The sequence below is a fragment of the Haemaphysalis longicornis genome, unplaced genomic scaffold, assembly GCF_048455015.1.
Source record: "Haemaphysalis longicornis isolate Haplotype H1 unplaced genomic scaffold, Haemaphysalis longicornis Haplotype H1 scaffold_10, whole genome shotgun sequence".
Taxonomy (NCBI): domain Eukaryota; kingdom Metazoa; phylum Arthropoda; class Arachnida; order Ixodida; family Ixodidae; genus Haemaphysalis; species Haemaphysalis longicornis.
Window position 1 is genome coordinate 136280089 of NW_027526204.1, and position 13835 is coordinate 136293923.

Here is a 13835-nt window from a genome sequence, read left to right on the forward strand (position 1 = left end):
TTGCTAACGTTCGGCTCAAAGTGAATGCCGATGCCTGACAGTTAATATTAAACCATATCCTGCGAGACAGGAGGAATAATTAGGGAGGAACCGTGCCGGCAGAACTGAAAGGATGTCAGTTTTGGTGCTGTCTACGCGAACATTGTCAGATTTCAAAGGTTGGCACGTACTCGTATGTAATCAGCTGACGGGCTCCTGAAAATGTTCCGCCTTTTTATTTCGGTACATGGTTAACGCGTTGTATTATTTCTCGTCTGGTTCTCTCCACATGTCAATTTATGTCCGCAACAGCATCGCTACTGCGACAAGCTCATACCGACACGCCACCGACACCAGCAACGGCAGATAGCGCAATAATTTCCCGCTTCCTCAATTGTATTCATCGGGAGAGTTGCCCCTGCGGTACTCAGGAGGCGTGGGGCCCAAAGATAGCCCCACGCCTAAGTGCACACGCTGAAAGTACTCTGCGCAACCTGCGCCAGCCTGGCTGGGTCAAGTGACTGCCCTATGGGCCCAATTCGTAACTGTTGCTCGCGTCCACAGCACATTCAAGCCGAGCTACCGAAATAGGAGGAGACCTGGACTAGCATTTTGCATAAACCGATTTCAGTTCTTAACGAGCTGCTAAATCTCGTACACACTACTGCACTAAACCGGTGTCTAAAAGAAATTTGCAGCAATTCAGAGAATTATTTACTAATGCGTAGCATTCTTATGCCACTTGTCTTGCGTGAGAGTTTCTTACAGCCACATTTTTTGGTTTTTCTATATCCACCCCGACAAATTATGTCCTTTTACGCTATTATAATTATTACAGGTGGAACTTTCTCGAAATGTGCATTCTTGTGGAAATACAGGGCGTTACGCGCTTCGCCATTTTTCGTATTTTGTATATTTTTCTTGTTCTTTAAATTTTTCGAAATTCCGCTCAACCAATTGTCTCTATTTACGCTATTATAACCATTACACTAGGAACTTTCACGAAATCTGCATTATTGTGTAAATGCAGGATGTTACACGGTTCGCCATTTTCCGTAATTTTTTATATATTTTTATTCCTAAATTGTTCGAGATTTTGTTCGATGAATTACCTCCATTTGCACTATTATAACGATTATAAATGGAACATTAGTGGTATGTCCATTATTGCAAATATGCACAGCGTTACACGGTTCGTCATTTTCCGTATTTTAAATATTTTCTTATTTTTTAGTGTTTCAAAATTTATTTTTACCGATTACAGCATTTACGCTAAATTACAGGTGGAACTTCCGCAAAATCTGAATTATTGTGGAAATGCAGGGCGTTGTACGGTTCACTATTTTCCGTGCTTTTTTTTTTCATATTTCTGTTATTTATTATTTTTTCAGAATTTCGTTTTCCCATTTGTCTCAATTTCGGCTATTGTAACAATTACAGGTGAAACTTTTGCGAATGCTGCATTATTGTGGAAATGTCGCGCGTCTTGCCGTTTTGCCATTTTCCGTAACTTTTTTTTTCTTTCTTTTCAAAATTTCGTTCGACCAATTATCTCCATTTACGCTATTATAAGACTGCAGGTGAAATTTTCTCGAAATTCCATCATTGTGGAAATGCCATGCGTTATACATTTTGCCACTTACGTATTTTTTTCGTATTTCTGTTATTTATTATTTTTTCGAATTTCGTGCGAACCATTATCCCCATTTACGTTTTTATAACTATTACAGGTGGAACATTGGTGAAATCTGCATTACAGTGGAAATTCAGGGTGTTACACGGTTCGCCATTTTCCTTATTTTTAAATAGTTTTCTTGTCTTTTTAGTGTTTCAAAATGTCTTTCTACCATTTATCTCATCTACGCTAATATAACGATTACAGGTGGAACTTCCGCAAAATCTGCATTATTGTGGAAATGCAGGGAGTTATGTGGTTTTGCTATTTTCGGTGTTTTTTTATATTTGTAGTAATTATAATTTTTCCAAAATTTGGTTCGACCGACTATCTCCATTTACGCTATTATAACGATTACAAATGGAATTTTCGTGAGATCTGCATATTGCGGTAATGCCGGGAGTTACACGGTTCGCGATTTCCCGTAATTTTTTATACTTTTCTTATTTTTTTAGTTTTTCAAAACTTCGTTCGACCAATTATCCCCATTTACGCTATTATAGCGATTACAGGTGGAACTTATGCGACATGTGCATTTTTGTGGAAATGCTGGGCGTTACACTGTCCTGGCCGTGGGAATACTCGGCAAAGAATGCTAGGCAGTAATACAATGAAATGCCGGTGTTATCTGGCATTACCACTGTTTCTTTTCCTCTTGCAGTTTGGGGTAAGCCCGTGCCTTAGGAATGCTCGCTCACTGCGCCTCGTTCGTGGTATTCACTGCAGGAACAGAAGTTGTTGGCAAGGTGGTACTCAGATGCCAGGGTTTATCTAGAATTTTGATTGGGGGGGCGGTCGAAATTCTCAAGGCGTGTTGGGGGGGTGTTGGGGGTGCGTATGAATTGCTGAGAGCGGTGCTCGTGGTTGTGGAATCTTTTTTGGGGTGTCGAAATCCTCCTAGGGGCGTGAGAGGGGTGAGGGGGGTTAAATCCCTGGTCAGATGTGGAACACCTTTCAGCCCGCCGGTAGACAAGGCCTAAGGAAGAAGATGGGACAAGCGCTTGCTTCGCGCTGAAATGCGTTTCCCTTTTCACAGCTGTGAAATTCACCTTAGTTCAGTCAAATTTTTATGGTTAGCGCGACAATAAATTCAGCACCCTTGAGACGTGGCTTTAAAACGTTGTTCAACATTCAAAATAAGATCTCCAGGCTGCTTATACCGCACTGATGTTTGTTTTCAAGTGTTATAAACAAAATATATTAATCTCTGTGCGCAAAATTTTACGGAACATCGGGATAAGGCTTCATTTTTTGCGTTTAAAACACTTGAATCCGGCAGCCTACATTCGGACTTTACAAGCGTTTGAACACATTGCAGCACTGTCTCGCAAAATTCGTACAGTTAAAGACTACTCGTCAACCTCGATAACATATTGGATATATTACGCTCCTGCGTTTCCTCGACTCCTGTTTTATGTATGCTCAAAGTATGCTGCTTCCGTCGAATTGCCATGATTACATTTTCTTACGTCTTTCCAGAAACTCCAATATTTTAGTGCCTTTCGAGCCTACGAAGTAAAATGCCAAATGTAGCGTGAATATTTTTGGATGGCGGTAAAAAAAATTAACCGGCCACGACTGCGTAACTGCGAAAATTATGCCTAGTAAATGCCGGTTTGACTGCAAAAAGATTACGTCAGACGACGGCGTTTATTCATCCTTTTCGAGGTAAGCCCTCTTACTTCCCTTCCTCTTCCCCTATTTTTCCCTCACTGCCTTGACCCCCCCCTTACCCATATCCTTCAGAAAAATCTAAAAGAAAAATGGCAGCGCAGTTTACCTCTAATCCTCAGTATTTCATGTCGCCGTACGCACGCTTCATGAGGCTGATCAGATCTTGCGTTGCTCAGCTTCGCTTTCATGCCCCTCATTCTCAACTGAACCAAACCACACTCTTCCCCTCCAACTCTCCCCAACTTTGACTGCGCCCTTTCGAAAATTTTCTGGACTCTTACAACGGTGAGTTACGCGCGCGTATCTCGCACGCCATCTCCATCCCGTTCAGCAGTTGTATTGACAGTATCTTTATTAAGGGGAACCCCTCCTAATAGAAAAGCTGGCCCTGGGATGATTCAAAAGTAACGAAACGCCTCATAAAACGACATTTGTTGCTTACCCAGCAGCTCTCTCCAATACGCGCTCCCTCCACGTCGACTTCAGAGGCGATCGAAAATTTTCCTTTTGCTGACCTGGCTCTGAGCTTCCGAGAAGCTAGAATAAGGCTGTCGGATGTCTAGATCCGCTTAGGAACTCGAAATTACGGAAAAACATTTCTTTATGTTTATTAAAATTTCATTATTAATTCCCATCTGTCTATAAAGGATACCAGGGAAATCGCTCATTTTGTTGTAATATTGGAGAATCCCCGGGGCATCGCAATGAACGGAGAGTGCTGCTGCGGAATTTGCTTTCGTACTGAGGGAAGGTCAAATATACCTCACCTCGTTTTCTGGTAGCATTGTTTCATCTTCTATCAAATATGAGCTTTGCAATGTTTTGTTATTTGTCCAGCGTCATTTTTTTCCTTCAGTTCCGACAATAATAGGACTTCCACTCATGCAGGCGAAATGATCTCTCGATAACTAAGAAAATCAAACGATCGATGCAAGGATAAGTTGCGTACAATAACTCCCTCTTGTTTCTTGTATGCAGAAAAGGGGGCAATGAGTCCGTTATCATGGAAAATGAAGAAGCTGCACGGCAATACATCTGCCGATTTGGGGTGGCATGCATTTCTCGTATGTTGTGTTTTCATGCTACTCATGGTTGGTCGTTGAATTTTTTGGTCATACGGGAAATGAATGCCTGTTAGCATGTAATATGCAACCTGAGAAATATGCTACTTGAACCTGTGACGGCGCACTGAAACATCCGCCAATCTTGGCTACACTCCGTCAAAGTTTTGCATATGGTACGACCATAGCTCTTGGCACTATGCGCGTACACACCGGCTCCCAAAACGAGACAGAAAACCTTCTTTGCCCTTGCCAGCCGCACCGCCTGCAAAAGCGCTGAGACATCAGAGCACGAGGCCCTCCGGGCAGGCAATCATTTTGCCGCCCGCGCTCACTTCACGAAAAAATATCACCTCCACTCAGGCTGAAGCTCAACGGGGACGCGAGTTCTTTTTTTTCTTTTTCTGGACCACGCTTTTGCAGCTCGCGTCGTCGACGGGCCATTGTCCCCCGCCGCGTATGATGAGGACGCACCTCGACGTCTCTAGAGGGCCGGCACCTTGTTAGGTCCTGGAGTCCGCGTACGCTTGTCAACACGAGAGTAATAAGGCCTGGAGGTGGTGACGTCGAAGCAACAATACGCATTTCTGCGCAATACACTGGGACTACATGGAGGCAGACGGCGGTACCCTGACCAGCCCAAATCGCTCAGCAGAGCGCAGCAAACGATCTATAGGCAAATACAAGCAGGATCCTTTCCGCACCCCTATCTCCAAAGCAGAATGTACCCCGAGATATATGAGAAAGAGTGTAGCTTCTGTGGGAAATTGGGCACGCTCCGGCACGTCATCAGAGAGTGCGATTTCACCGAGACCATCCCCCGACCCCTTACCCAACCCTCCCCCACCCTTCCCACACCCCTTAACGAGTGCTGGGAGACCTTGCTAACCAGCCCCGCCTTGAAAGACCAGCTCGTCCTGGGGCCAGGCAGCCGCGGAAGCATATGGGTCCCGTGAAGAGGGAACCACCCCATCCCGCACGTAGTCGCCGCAATTTTGTGTGGCTAAATAAAGTTGTTCTCTCTCTGTCTCTCCTATCAGCGGAAATTTATCAACGTGCTAAGTTTCGGGTGCCCGGCTGCTTGGCAAGCGTAACACGAGCGAAAAGCCAACCCCCGCGTGACTTTGGTGTTTGCGCCTCGTGGGAAGTGTCTTATATGGTTTATTCAGCCGGGGTCAAAGCTTCATTTCTCCCTCATACGCCCGCCATGTGCCCTGCACCGTAGTCGGCTTCGCGACCGAGGGAACTTTTCCGTAGACTACATTGTCTCTTAATTCATCATCAACAGCTTTCGTGTCCACTGCAGAATGAAGGCCTCCCCCAAAGATTTCCAGTCTCTCCTGTCGTGAGTTTTTGGACCCCATTTTTTGCCTAGAATTTTTTTTAGTTCATCCCTGCATCGAGCTTTTCGTTTTACCATATTCGTTTTTCCGTCCATTGGTAGCCGAATGGACAACTGGGCGAGTTGGTACTGGTTCATGGCTAATGTAACAGCGCGCACAGCCGTTACATTGGTAGCCGTTCCGTTTAACGGAATGCGCCCCTGTTGCCCATCACGCACATAACACGACCTAACCAAGCCCACGTTTTAACAGCACAGCTGTTTAATCTGGAGCTTGGTCCGTTGGCGTATAAAAAAATCTCCCCCTGCGCGAAAAGCTCGCCACGACCTCTGCGCAGTGGCTTTAGCAAAAAATATCGAGCGCACGTGAGAGTACGCCTCGCGAGGAGCGCCCGGCGTCGTCCACGTGTTCCTGTGGTTTTGCGCCACGTGACGAGCTCCTGCTTCGTCGTCGTCGTTTTCGGCGTGGTGGAGCCGTGGAGCTTCAGTCGCTACAGGGCTCCCTACACCCCCTCCCACATAGGGCTGACGGCGGTGGGGTAGCCCACGTGATGGTTTCGGCCGGTTGAGTTTGGGAATTCCCGGGCGGGGTCATTGAGACGGGGAAGCCCTGGGTGTGTAGGAGCGAGGCGACGCAAGCGGGCTTGACACAGTGGGCGGCGACGACGTCTTGGCGGGCGTTAATGTGGAGGGCGACAGTGTTGGGTTGCCGATCGCCGTACGAGGAACGTGCATAGGCTTGCTCCTTCCGTCCCTCTCTCCTGGAATCCGCTGACAGTGTGAAGAGAAGCTAGGTCGACCCCAGCTCCGCTGTCTCTCCAGCCTGGCAGTACTGGTGCAAGCTGCGTCAATTTCTTTCTCTTAACTTGGACTGTAATGTTCTCCACCCGAGTTTGTTCCCTAACCTATCCTGCTTTCTTTATTTCTAAGTGTTACGCCTAGCGCTCTCGTTTACATGGCCCGTTGGCCTTGGCTTATTTCCCTTATTTCCTGTTTTTCCTCATACCTCGGGAACCTTCTGCAGTTTACTCATAATGCCGCTGCTCATTTCTGCAAAGTTGTTGCGAAGAAAGGCGCGGCTAAGTTCAAATTCACGTTCACACTAGGAACACTTCGGCCGTCTGCCACAATTTAGTAGGCAGAGGCGAACACGGCTAAAACACGCGGACGGTCCAGCAGGCGCGCTATGTTTTCCGCGCCTGCAAGATTCGTGGTTCAAATGAATGAATGAATTTATTACACAAAAATGGCATTCTGGTCATTTGGAGAGATACGGGGAGAAGAAGTTAGGGTTTATGGGTCGATAGAGTTCAGGTTCTGCTGATGAGGTGAGCCTCGTTCACTAATCACCACCGTCCAAGCAGCAGGTTGTTGGCATCTTTCTTTGGGTACAGCCAGTCCTGTAGAGATGTAACGCTAGGAGGCTTGTGTCTTGTTCGTATCCTTTGTAGGATGACCGCAATACGTGGCTGATCGTCGGTCGATCTTGGTGGCACAGGGAGCATAGAAGTCAGTCAGGTTAAACTTGTCGGTTCTTGTGTTGTCGTAATGTTTCCAGCGAGTTAAAATGTCTTCTGTGAGGGTGTAGCCAGTGCGGGCTTTCGTAAGTATTACTTGTGCAGCTCGTGGTATGTTCCGAGCATAAATTTTACCTTGCTTTTCCGTCGTTGGCTGGAGGGATGGAAAAGTACAAGGGCGTCAAGGAACTCCTCATGATGCAGTGAATGCCAAAGCATTGCAGCTTCATTGCGGAATTGATATGTCAATATCGTGGGTGCCGCCATGGCACCCTGGATTGCGGGTGACTGGTGCGCCGCAGTGTGAGGCAGCTGGCGAGTGCGAAGCTCGGTGTGGCACCTGCAGAAGTCACGCTTTAACTTCTAATCGTTGTTAGATTTTTAAAGCGAAGCTTTAGTGGCCCCACTGATGCCGTTGTACGCCAATACGTTCTGCAGGAAAGCCAACCTTCTCAAAAAATTTTGAATGACCGTGGGTGAAGGGAAAGAAAAAAACGCTTCCCGTGGCCGGAATCGAACCTGGATCCCTGGCGTTATGAAGCCGGCGTCTATTCGACTGCTCCATTCTAGCATAGTCGAAGCGAACGCCAAGCAGCAGCAGCGAGAGAGAGAAAACATTTTATTGAGCTCAAATGTGAGAGTGGAACCCTAGTGCGGTTCCACAGCAGGTACCGATTCGCGCCGTACACCCCAAAACCAAACGTTAGGCATACGGGGTGCACATCCGGGAAATGCCGTGGGCATTCTAGAAAAGTGGAGCGTACCTCCAGAGTAGCACATACTCGTAGTGTGCGATTGGCCAACCAAAGAATCCATCACGAGAAAGCTTCGCGTTCAACCGTCGTCGTCGTTAGATGGAGGGGGGCATGATTTTTTTCTTTGCCTCTTTTTCTTCTCTGCGTGACTACGACCGCCGGCCTTGCCAATCGCCTTTGTTAGTCTTTTATCTAGTCAATGCTACGTGGCCGTAACTTTGGGCCCTGCGGCAGGCAAAGCAACGTCATACTCGTTGTGCGCGAAGCTGCAGGTACCAGTTAACAAGTTTGAGTGCAAAGTCTAGCGTTAAGCCTAACTTCTTGCCGGCTCATACCCGTATTCGCGTTGCTATTCGACACCTGTAAGGGAGGTGCCATGGGATCGCAGGTTTCAATGAATGCTGTATGATGGCGCTGCTGTGACATGCCAAGTAAAGCCCTTAAAGGGGCACTGACACAAAAATTTTGCATCTTGTTTTTTTTGTTGCGATAAGTAGCTAGTGACCTACTTATAACGTGTAGAAACCTCATTTGCTTCAGCGTGCGACGGTTGTTTAATTAGAGGCATTTTCAATGCGGCCAGTCGCAGTTTCGGTTTCAGCGAGTGCCGCGAAACGATGGATTTTGTGGATTTTGTGTGAACAAAGCTGACCACGTGACCGTCGGAGGGATATCACAGTTACAGAGCAGAGCCGCCGTAGCACTGTCGAATCCGCATCGACGGCAGTTTCTGCGAATGCCCCCCCGTACTGATCTCGTGAGGCGCCTAATTAAAAAGCGACCGTGGATGTGACGCAGGCGCTGCGAGTGCAAATGCTACCGCGGCTAACGAACGACGCGCGCCGCTCGAGACGGTGGGTGGCAAGACGCGCGCTGGGAGCAGCCGGCCGGTCTGTATGTCTGTCTGTCCGTCTGTCTGTCTGTGACACGATTCAGCCACCCGGCCAAAGCAAAACAATGCCTGCGCAATAGTCTTATATAGTCACAGCTAAATCTACTTGTCTAAGTCCGCTGTGATGTTCATACCTGTCAACATTGTTGAAGAAGAACAAGACATTACGCAAATATAAGACAACAAATTAATACAGAAGTGATATTTGCAGTGTTCCTTTATAAAAAAATCACACATGCTTGTCTTTGGCGAAATTAAATACTTCATCAACTCCAGAAAAAAAAATTTACTTCGCCGCCGCCTGCTGTCGCCCGCGCCACTATAGCTTCTTGCGGCATTTTAAGGAATCAACCGGCAACAGTTACGAAAGGTTCCACTAGATAGGTTTCACGTTCTGCTTGCAACGCACGTGGAGTAGGGAAACGCGGTTCTATAAACGTTGAAGTAGGGCGCCTCGATTCACGCGAGTCTTCGCCGTACGGCAGCGTTGGCATCGAGACACCCGGTTTGGAGCAGTGGAACGCCTTAACGCTAAGCAAATACCATACCAGGTATACCACGAACGTACCTTGCTACTCTCCTCTTTGGTGCTTCTGTAATTATTATGCTAGGTTACTCATGTAGGAGCTGCATGTATCTAACTATGTGTACGGCCACAAAGCCTTCATTACGTCCACATTTAGTCACCTAAAGCCGTTGAGCCCTGGTGGAGTCGTGTATGAATTCTCGTCTGGTGAATTTCTCATAATAAGAACAAATTTTCACGGTCCCTCCCAGTTTGCCTTAAAACGGAAGTTTACCGTTTTTGTTTGTAAATGTACGTAGCATAAATGTGCTCTTTAATTTATATTTAAACGAAACAGGTCATCTTTGTCATTGCATCTGCACTGCTACAAAATGGGGCGCAGGGAACATATACAGGGTGTCCCAGCTATCATGCACCAAGTTTTAAAAAAAGAGTAATGGCGTAACTCGAAGAAAACCTATTGGATAATGTTTGCAGTACTGTGAAGAAGCGGTGACTAATTTTTTCGTTAATGAGATTTAACTAATTATTTTTAATTAATTATCTAACTCGATAATTACTGTCCTAATCACTGAAGTGTCAATGAGGCATTTGTAGGTATCGACGAGGGGCATCTAACTGCGGTATTTTCAGCGACGAACTAATTGCGTACTCATTTATTCTGACTGATAAAGAAAACCCGCGAAATATGAAAAATACCACGTGACGGCGCATCCGCGCGCATTGTAAAGCAGCGTCCCCAAATAAGCTGATTGAAAGCAACTGCTTCCGGTGTTACCCACCCGAAGAGACAGCGCATCACCTTGATAAGGCGCGTGCGCAGATAAGGCACAAACTCGGTGGCGATTTCTTCTTTCTTTCTTTTGTTTATTTCATTCTGGCTAACTCAGAGGAACCCTGTTTGAGGGCGTTACTTTACGATGCGCGCGGACGCGCCGTCACGTGGTATTTTTTATATTTCGCGGGTTTTCTTTATCAGTCAGAATAAATGTGTACGTAATTAGTTCGTCGCTGAAAATACCGCAGTTAGATGCCTCTCGTGGGTACCTACAAGTGCCTCATTGACACTTTCGTGATTAGGACGGTACTTCGCGAGTTAGATAATTAATTACAATTAATTAATTAAGTCTCAGTAACGAAAAAAATGCTATCCGCTTCTCCACAGTACTGCGAACATTATCCACTAGGTTTTATTCGAGTTACGCCCTTACTCTTTTTTAAAATCTTGGTGCATGATAGCTGGGACACCCTGTATAGCCTGAATGGCGGTTAATTAACGACAGAAGCATGCGATGACTCAGTCCTGACTGGGCACACACCTGTTTTGACACGTTGGCGAGACACGTTGGCGTATTTGCACATAGATGTACACCCAAGAGCAGAAGTTTACGGACCACGAAAGCAGCCATTTTAAGTTATTTCTCTGCCGCACGCAGCCCTGAGTACTATCTGCGGTAGTTTCCATTAGTTCAGTACTTATACGACATCTCGCATGCATTCGACAGTTTGTCGGGCTGCTATAGGAAAAGAAATAACCCAAAATTGCCATTTCCTTGGTCCGTAAACTTTTGATCGAGGTTGTACTCTAGCCGTGGTCGCTCGGTGAAAAAGGGGTCGAGTGGACGTGGTCTATCGAAGCTGACTTTACGTATGCCTCGACGCATTTTTAACAGCGAAGCTGTTGTACATCGAGCCTTCTCGTAACTCCGGTGTATGTCGTGCGTCACACAGGCGGCCTCACAGAAGCCGGTTCCCAGCCCCATCCATGGAGTGCGCAGTGGTCTCGGGCACTCTCGCCCCCCTCTATGACTAACATAGGGGAGACGGTGATTGACGTTAGACGTTACCCTGATTCAAAAGGAAGGCCATTAACCACCAGCACATCCACCACCATCACCCCCACCACCGCCATCATCATCATCATCATCATCATCATCATCATCATAATCATCCACGGGTCCCTCTCCCTCCGGCTAGGGAAAGGAGAAGAAAGGGAGCCTACCACCTCTGACGTTTAGCAGCCGATCGCTTTGCACGAACCGTAGTATTTGCGCGGCAACGCCGCTGTCGTTTTCGGGGGAGCGCCTGGTGACGTTCGAGCCGACACAAGGGAACCTCAGCTGCGCTGTTTCAGCGGATTTCACACAGGGTTTATTTTTTTTATATATATATATAGCTTTGTCATCCGCATTTTCTTAGTTCCCTCATCAACCTGATGAAAACATTTACTGGTCTTTAATTAATTAATCATCTCCGTTAGTTGGCTGAACTACTTTAATCATTCCCCAAATTTCGCCCAATCAACACTTTTAAAGTTACTGAGTCATCCACTTTAATCGGTCGGTCATCGATCCTAACCTGCTGAGTCATCCAGATAAACCACCGAGTCATCCTTATTAAATTGCTTTGATTTTTATTATTCCTATTAATTCACTCCGATACCTTAATTCATTATGTAATTCACCTGGTCGTGTTGAATGTAACCAGCTGCGAGCGCACGCACTAGGCTCGGCTAGTGTCACTAAATAAAGGCTTATTTAGTGGCTCTAGGCTCGGCCGCAGTCCAGGTCGTGATGTAGCTTAGCATTAAGGAAAAAAAAAAAACAATTAGGTGCTGCAGCAACGCCCCCGGATCCTATTCTGGAAATCCGAGGCTGATTCCCGTCTGAGGCTTAGTGTGCCGCCTCTTCGTTTCTTCGTCCAGAAGAACTTTTATATGACAGCCTTAGACAATCAGTTTTCGCGACAAGCAACTGGACTGCAACAATTTACAAGGCTTTCACCTCAAAAATATTCAGGCAGTAACATGAAGTATTAGCTTGATGTAAACAACGTGAAGGGATTGGGGCAGTAGGAATCAGTGTTTCCGAGAAGGATGTCTCAGCCGAGCGCAAGTGTGAGCTTATATTCGGCGGTTGGGTCTCGGCTCCCGCTTTTAATTTGGTTATCGTTTCCCATCGCGTTTTTCACGCATTTCCGACACACGTATCAAGAAGGGCTGTCGGATGGATGTAAACAGCGAAAGAAAAGGAACGAACATGATTAGAAGTGACTGGGAGTGTGCGCATTCGGCGGAGAATAAAAGTGCTCGCCGCCTCGTGGCTATTGCTGCTTCGACGCTAAAGCCTCGTGGCTATTGCTGCTTCGACGCTAAAGCCGCGGACGTCGCTGATTTGAAATTGTATGCTGTTTACTGGCGTCGTGCTGGGCTCAATGAAAGTATGCTATCGTCAGCAGGTATGACAGGCCACGCGGCAACGCGTGGCAAAGCAGCAGAAAGACTCCGTCAAAAGGGCTACGGTGATGTCAAGTGACGGCTGTTGCTAGTAGGGGGAAAGCGCTATATATAACGCCGGTGGGACAAAAAAAAATAGAGATCGTGGTTCGTGCATTGCTTCAGAGGTTGTGGGTGCAAAGTAACATTGCATGTTAGCAGTTTGCTTGCTCCGGAGGCTGTTGTTTACGTCGCTTGTTTCCGTTCGCTGCCTCTGAGCGTTTTGACGGCGCCCGCAGGCAAAAAAAAAACAAGAAAAGCGGAATTTTACGATACCGTGTTCCTTCTGCTTTTGCTTCTTGAGCCGTGCTGGGCGCATGGATACTTCGAGAAGTTCGGTGATAAAGCTACGATACCAGAACGGGTGCGTCCAAACAGCTGGAGTTCCCAGGAATGGTCTTGGGCTGTATTGACATCGTTTGTAACGAGGCAGACTTGGTAAGACTTGATAAGCCGACTTGATAAGCATTTGGCAAGAGAAGTGGCAACTTGGTCATGGCGCGAGACTTTCTGCCGTGAAGTTTTCCTCAAGAGGGGTCGCGTCGATTTGTATGTATCATCATGGGGGTTGTGGGGCCGTCACAGTGATGTCCCGTACTGAAGAGAAAACTTACCATGTCTAAATGCACTAATTCCATAATTTCCCACTTTTCCCCGCGGGTTTCTTTACAAATCCCTGTACATTTTCCAGCGTGCTCCTTTTGCAGGTAATTGATCTTTTACATGGATTCCTGTTAGTTTTTGGGCGTTATACAGCGTCACCTTTGCCTACTTTACGTACGGCAGAAACAAGACCCCATGTTTGTCTAGAAGGAAATATTTTTTAAAGGTCCGTTGAAGCACGTCCGAGAAAAAAATTAATGTTCCCGTGGGGGGAACTCTGAGGAGGATGCGAAGCAGCAGTGGAGGTTGGTTGGTGTGTAAGTAGAGTTGAAGTAAATAGTGTGAGTAGAGTTGGTGTGTGGTGTTAGAGTAAGGAGATGCGTGGGTAGGGTGGTATGAATGTATTTAACTGGGCAACGTAGGTAACGTCTAGTTGTGGTTGTCGTTTCGCCTTGAGTATGACTGCTTTGTGGTCCGTGAAGTGCAACGTCAGTGGATGTTGCAGTTGCGTCAGCACTCACGTTGACGAGAATGTTG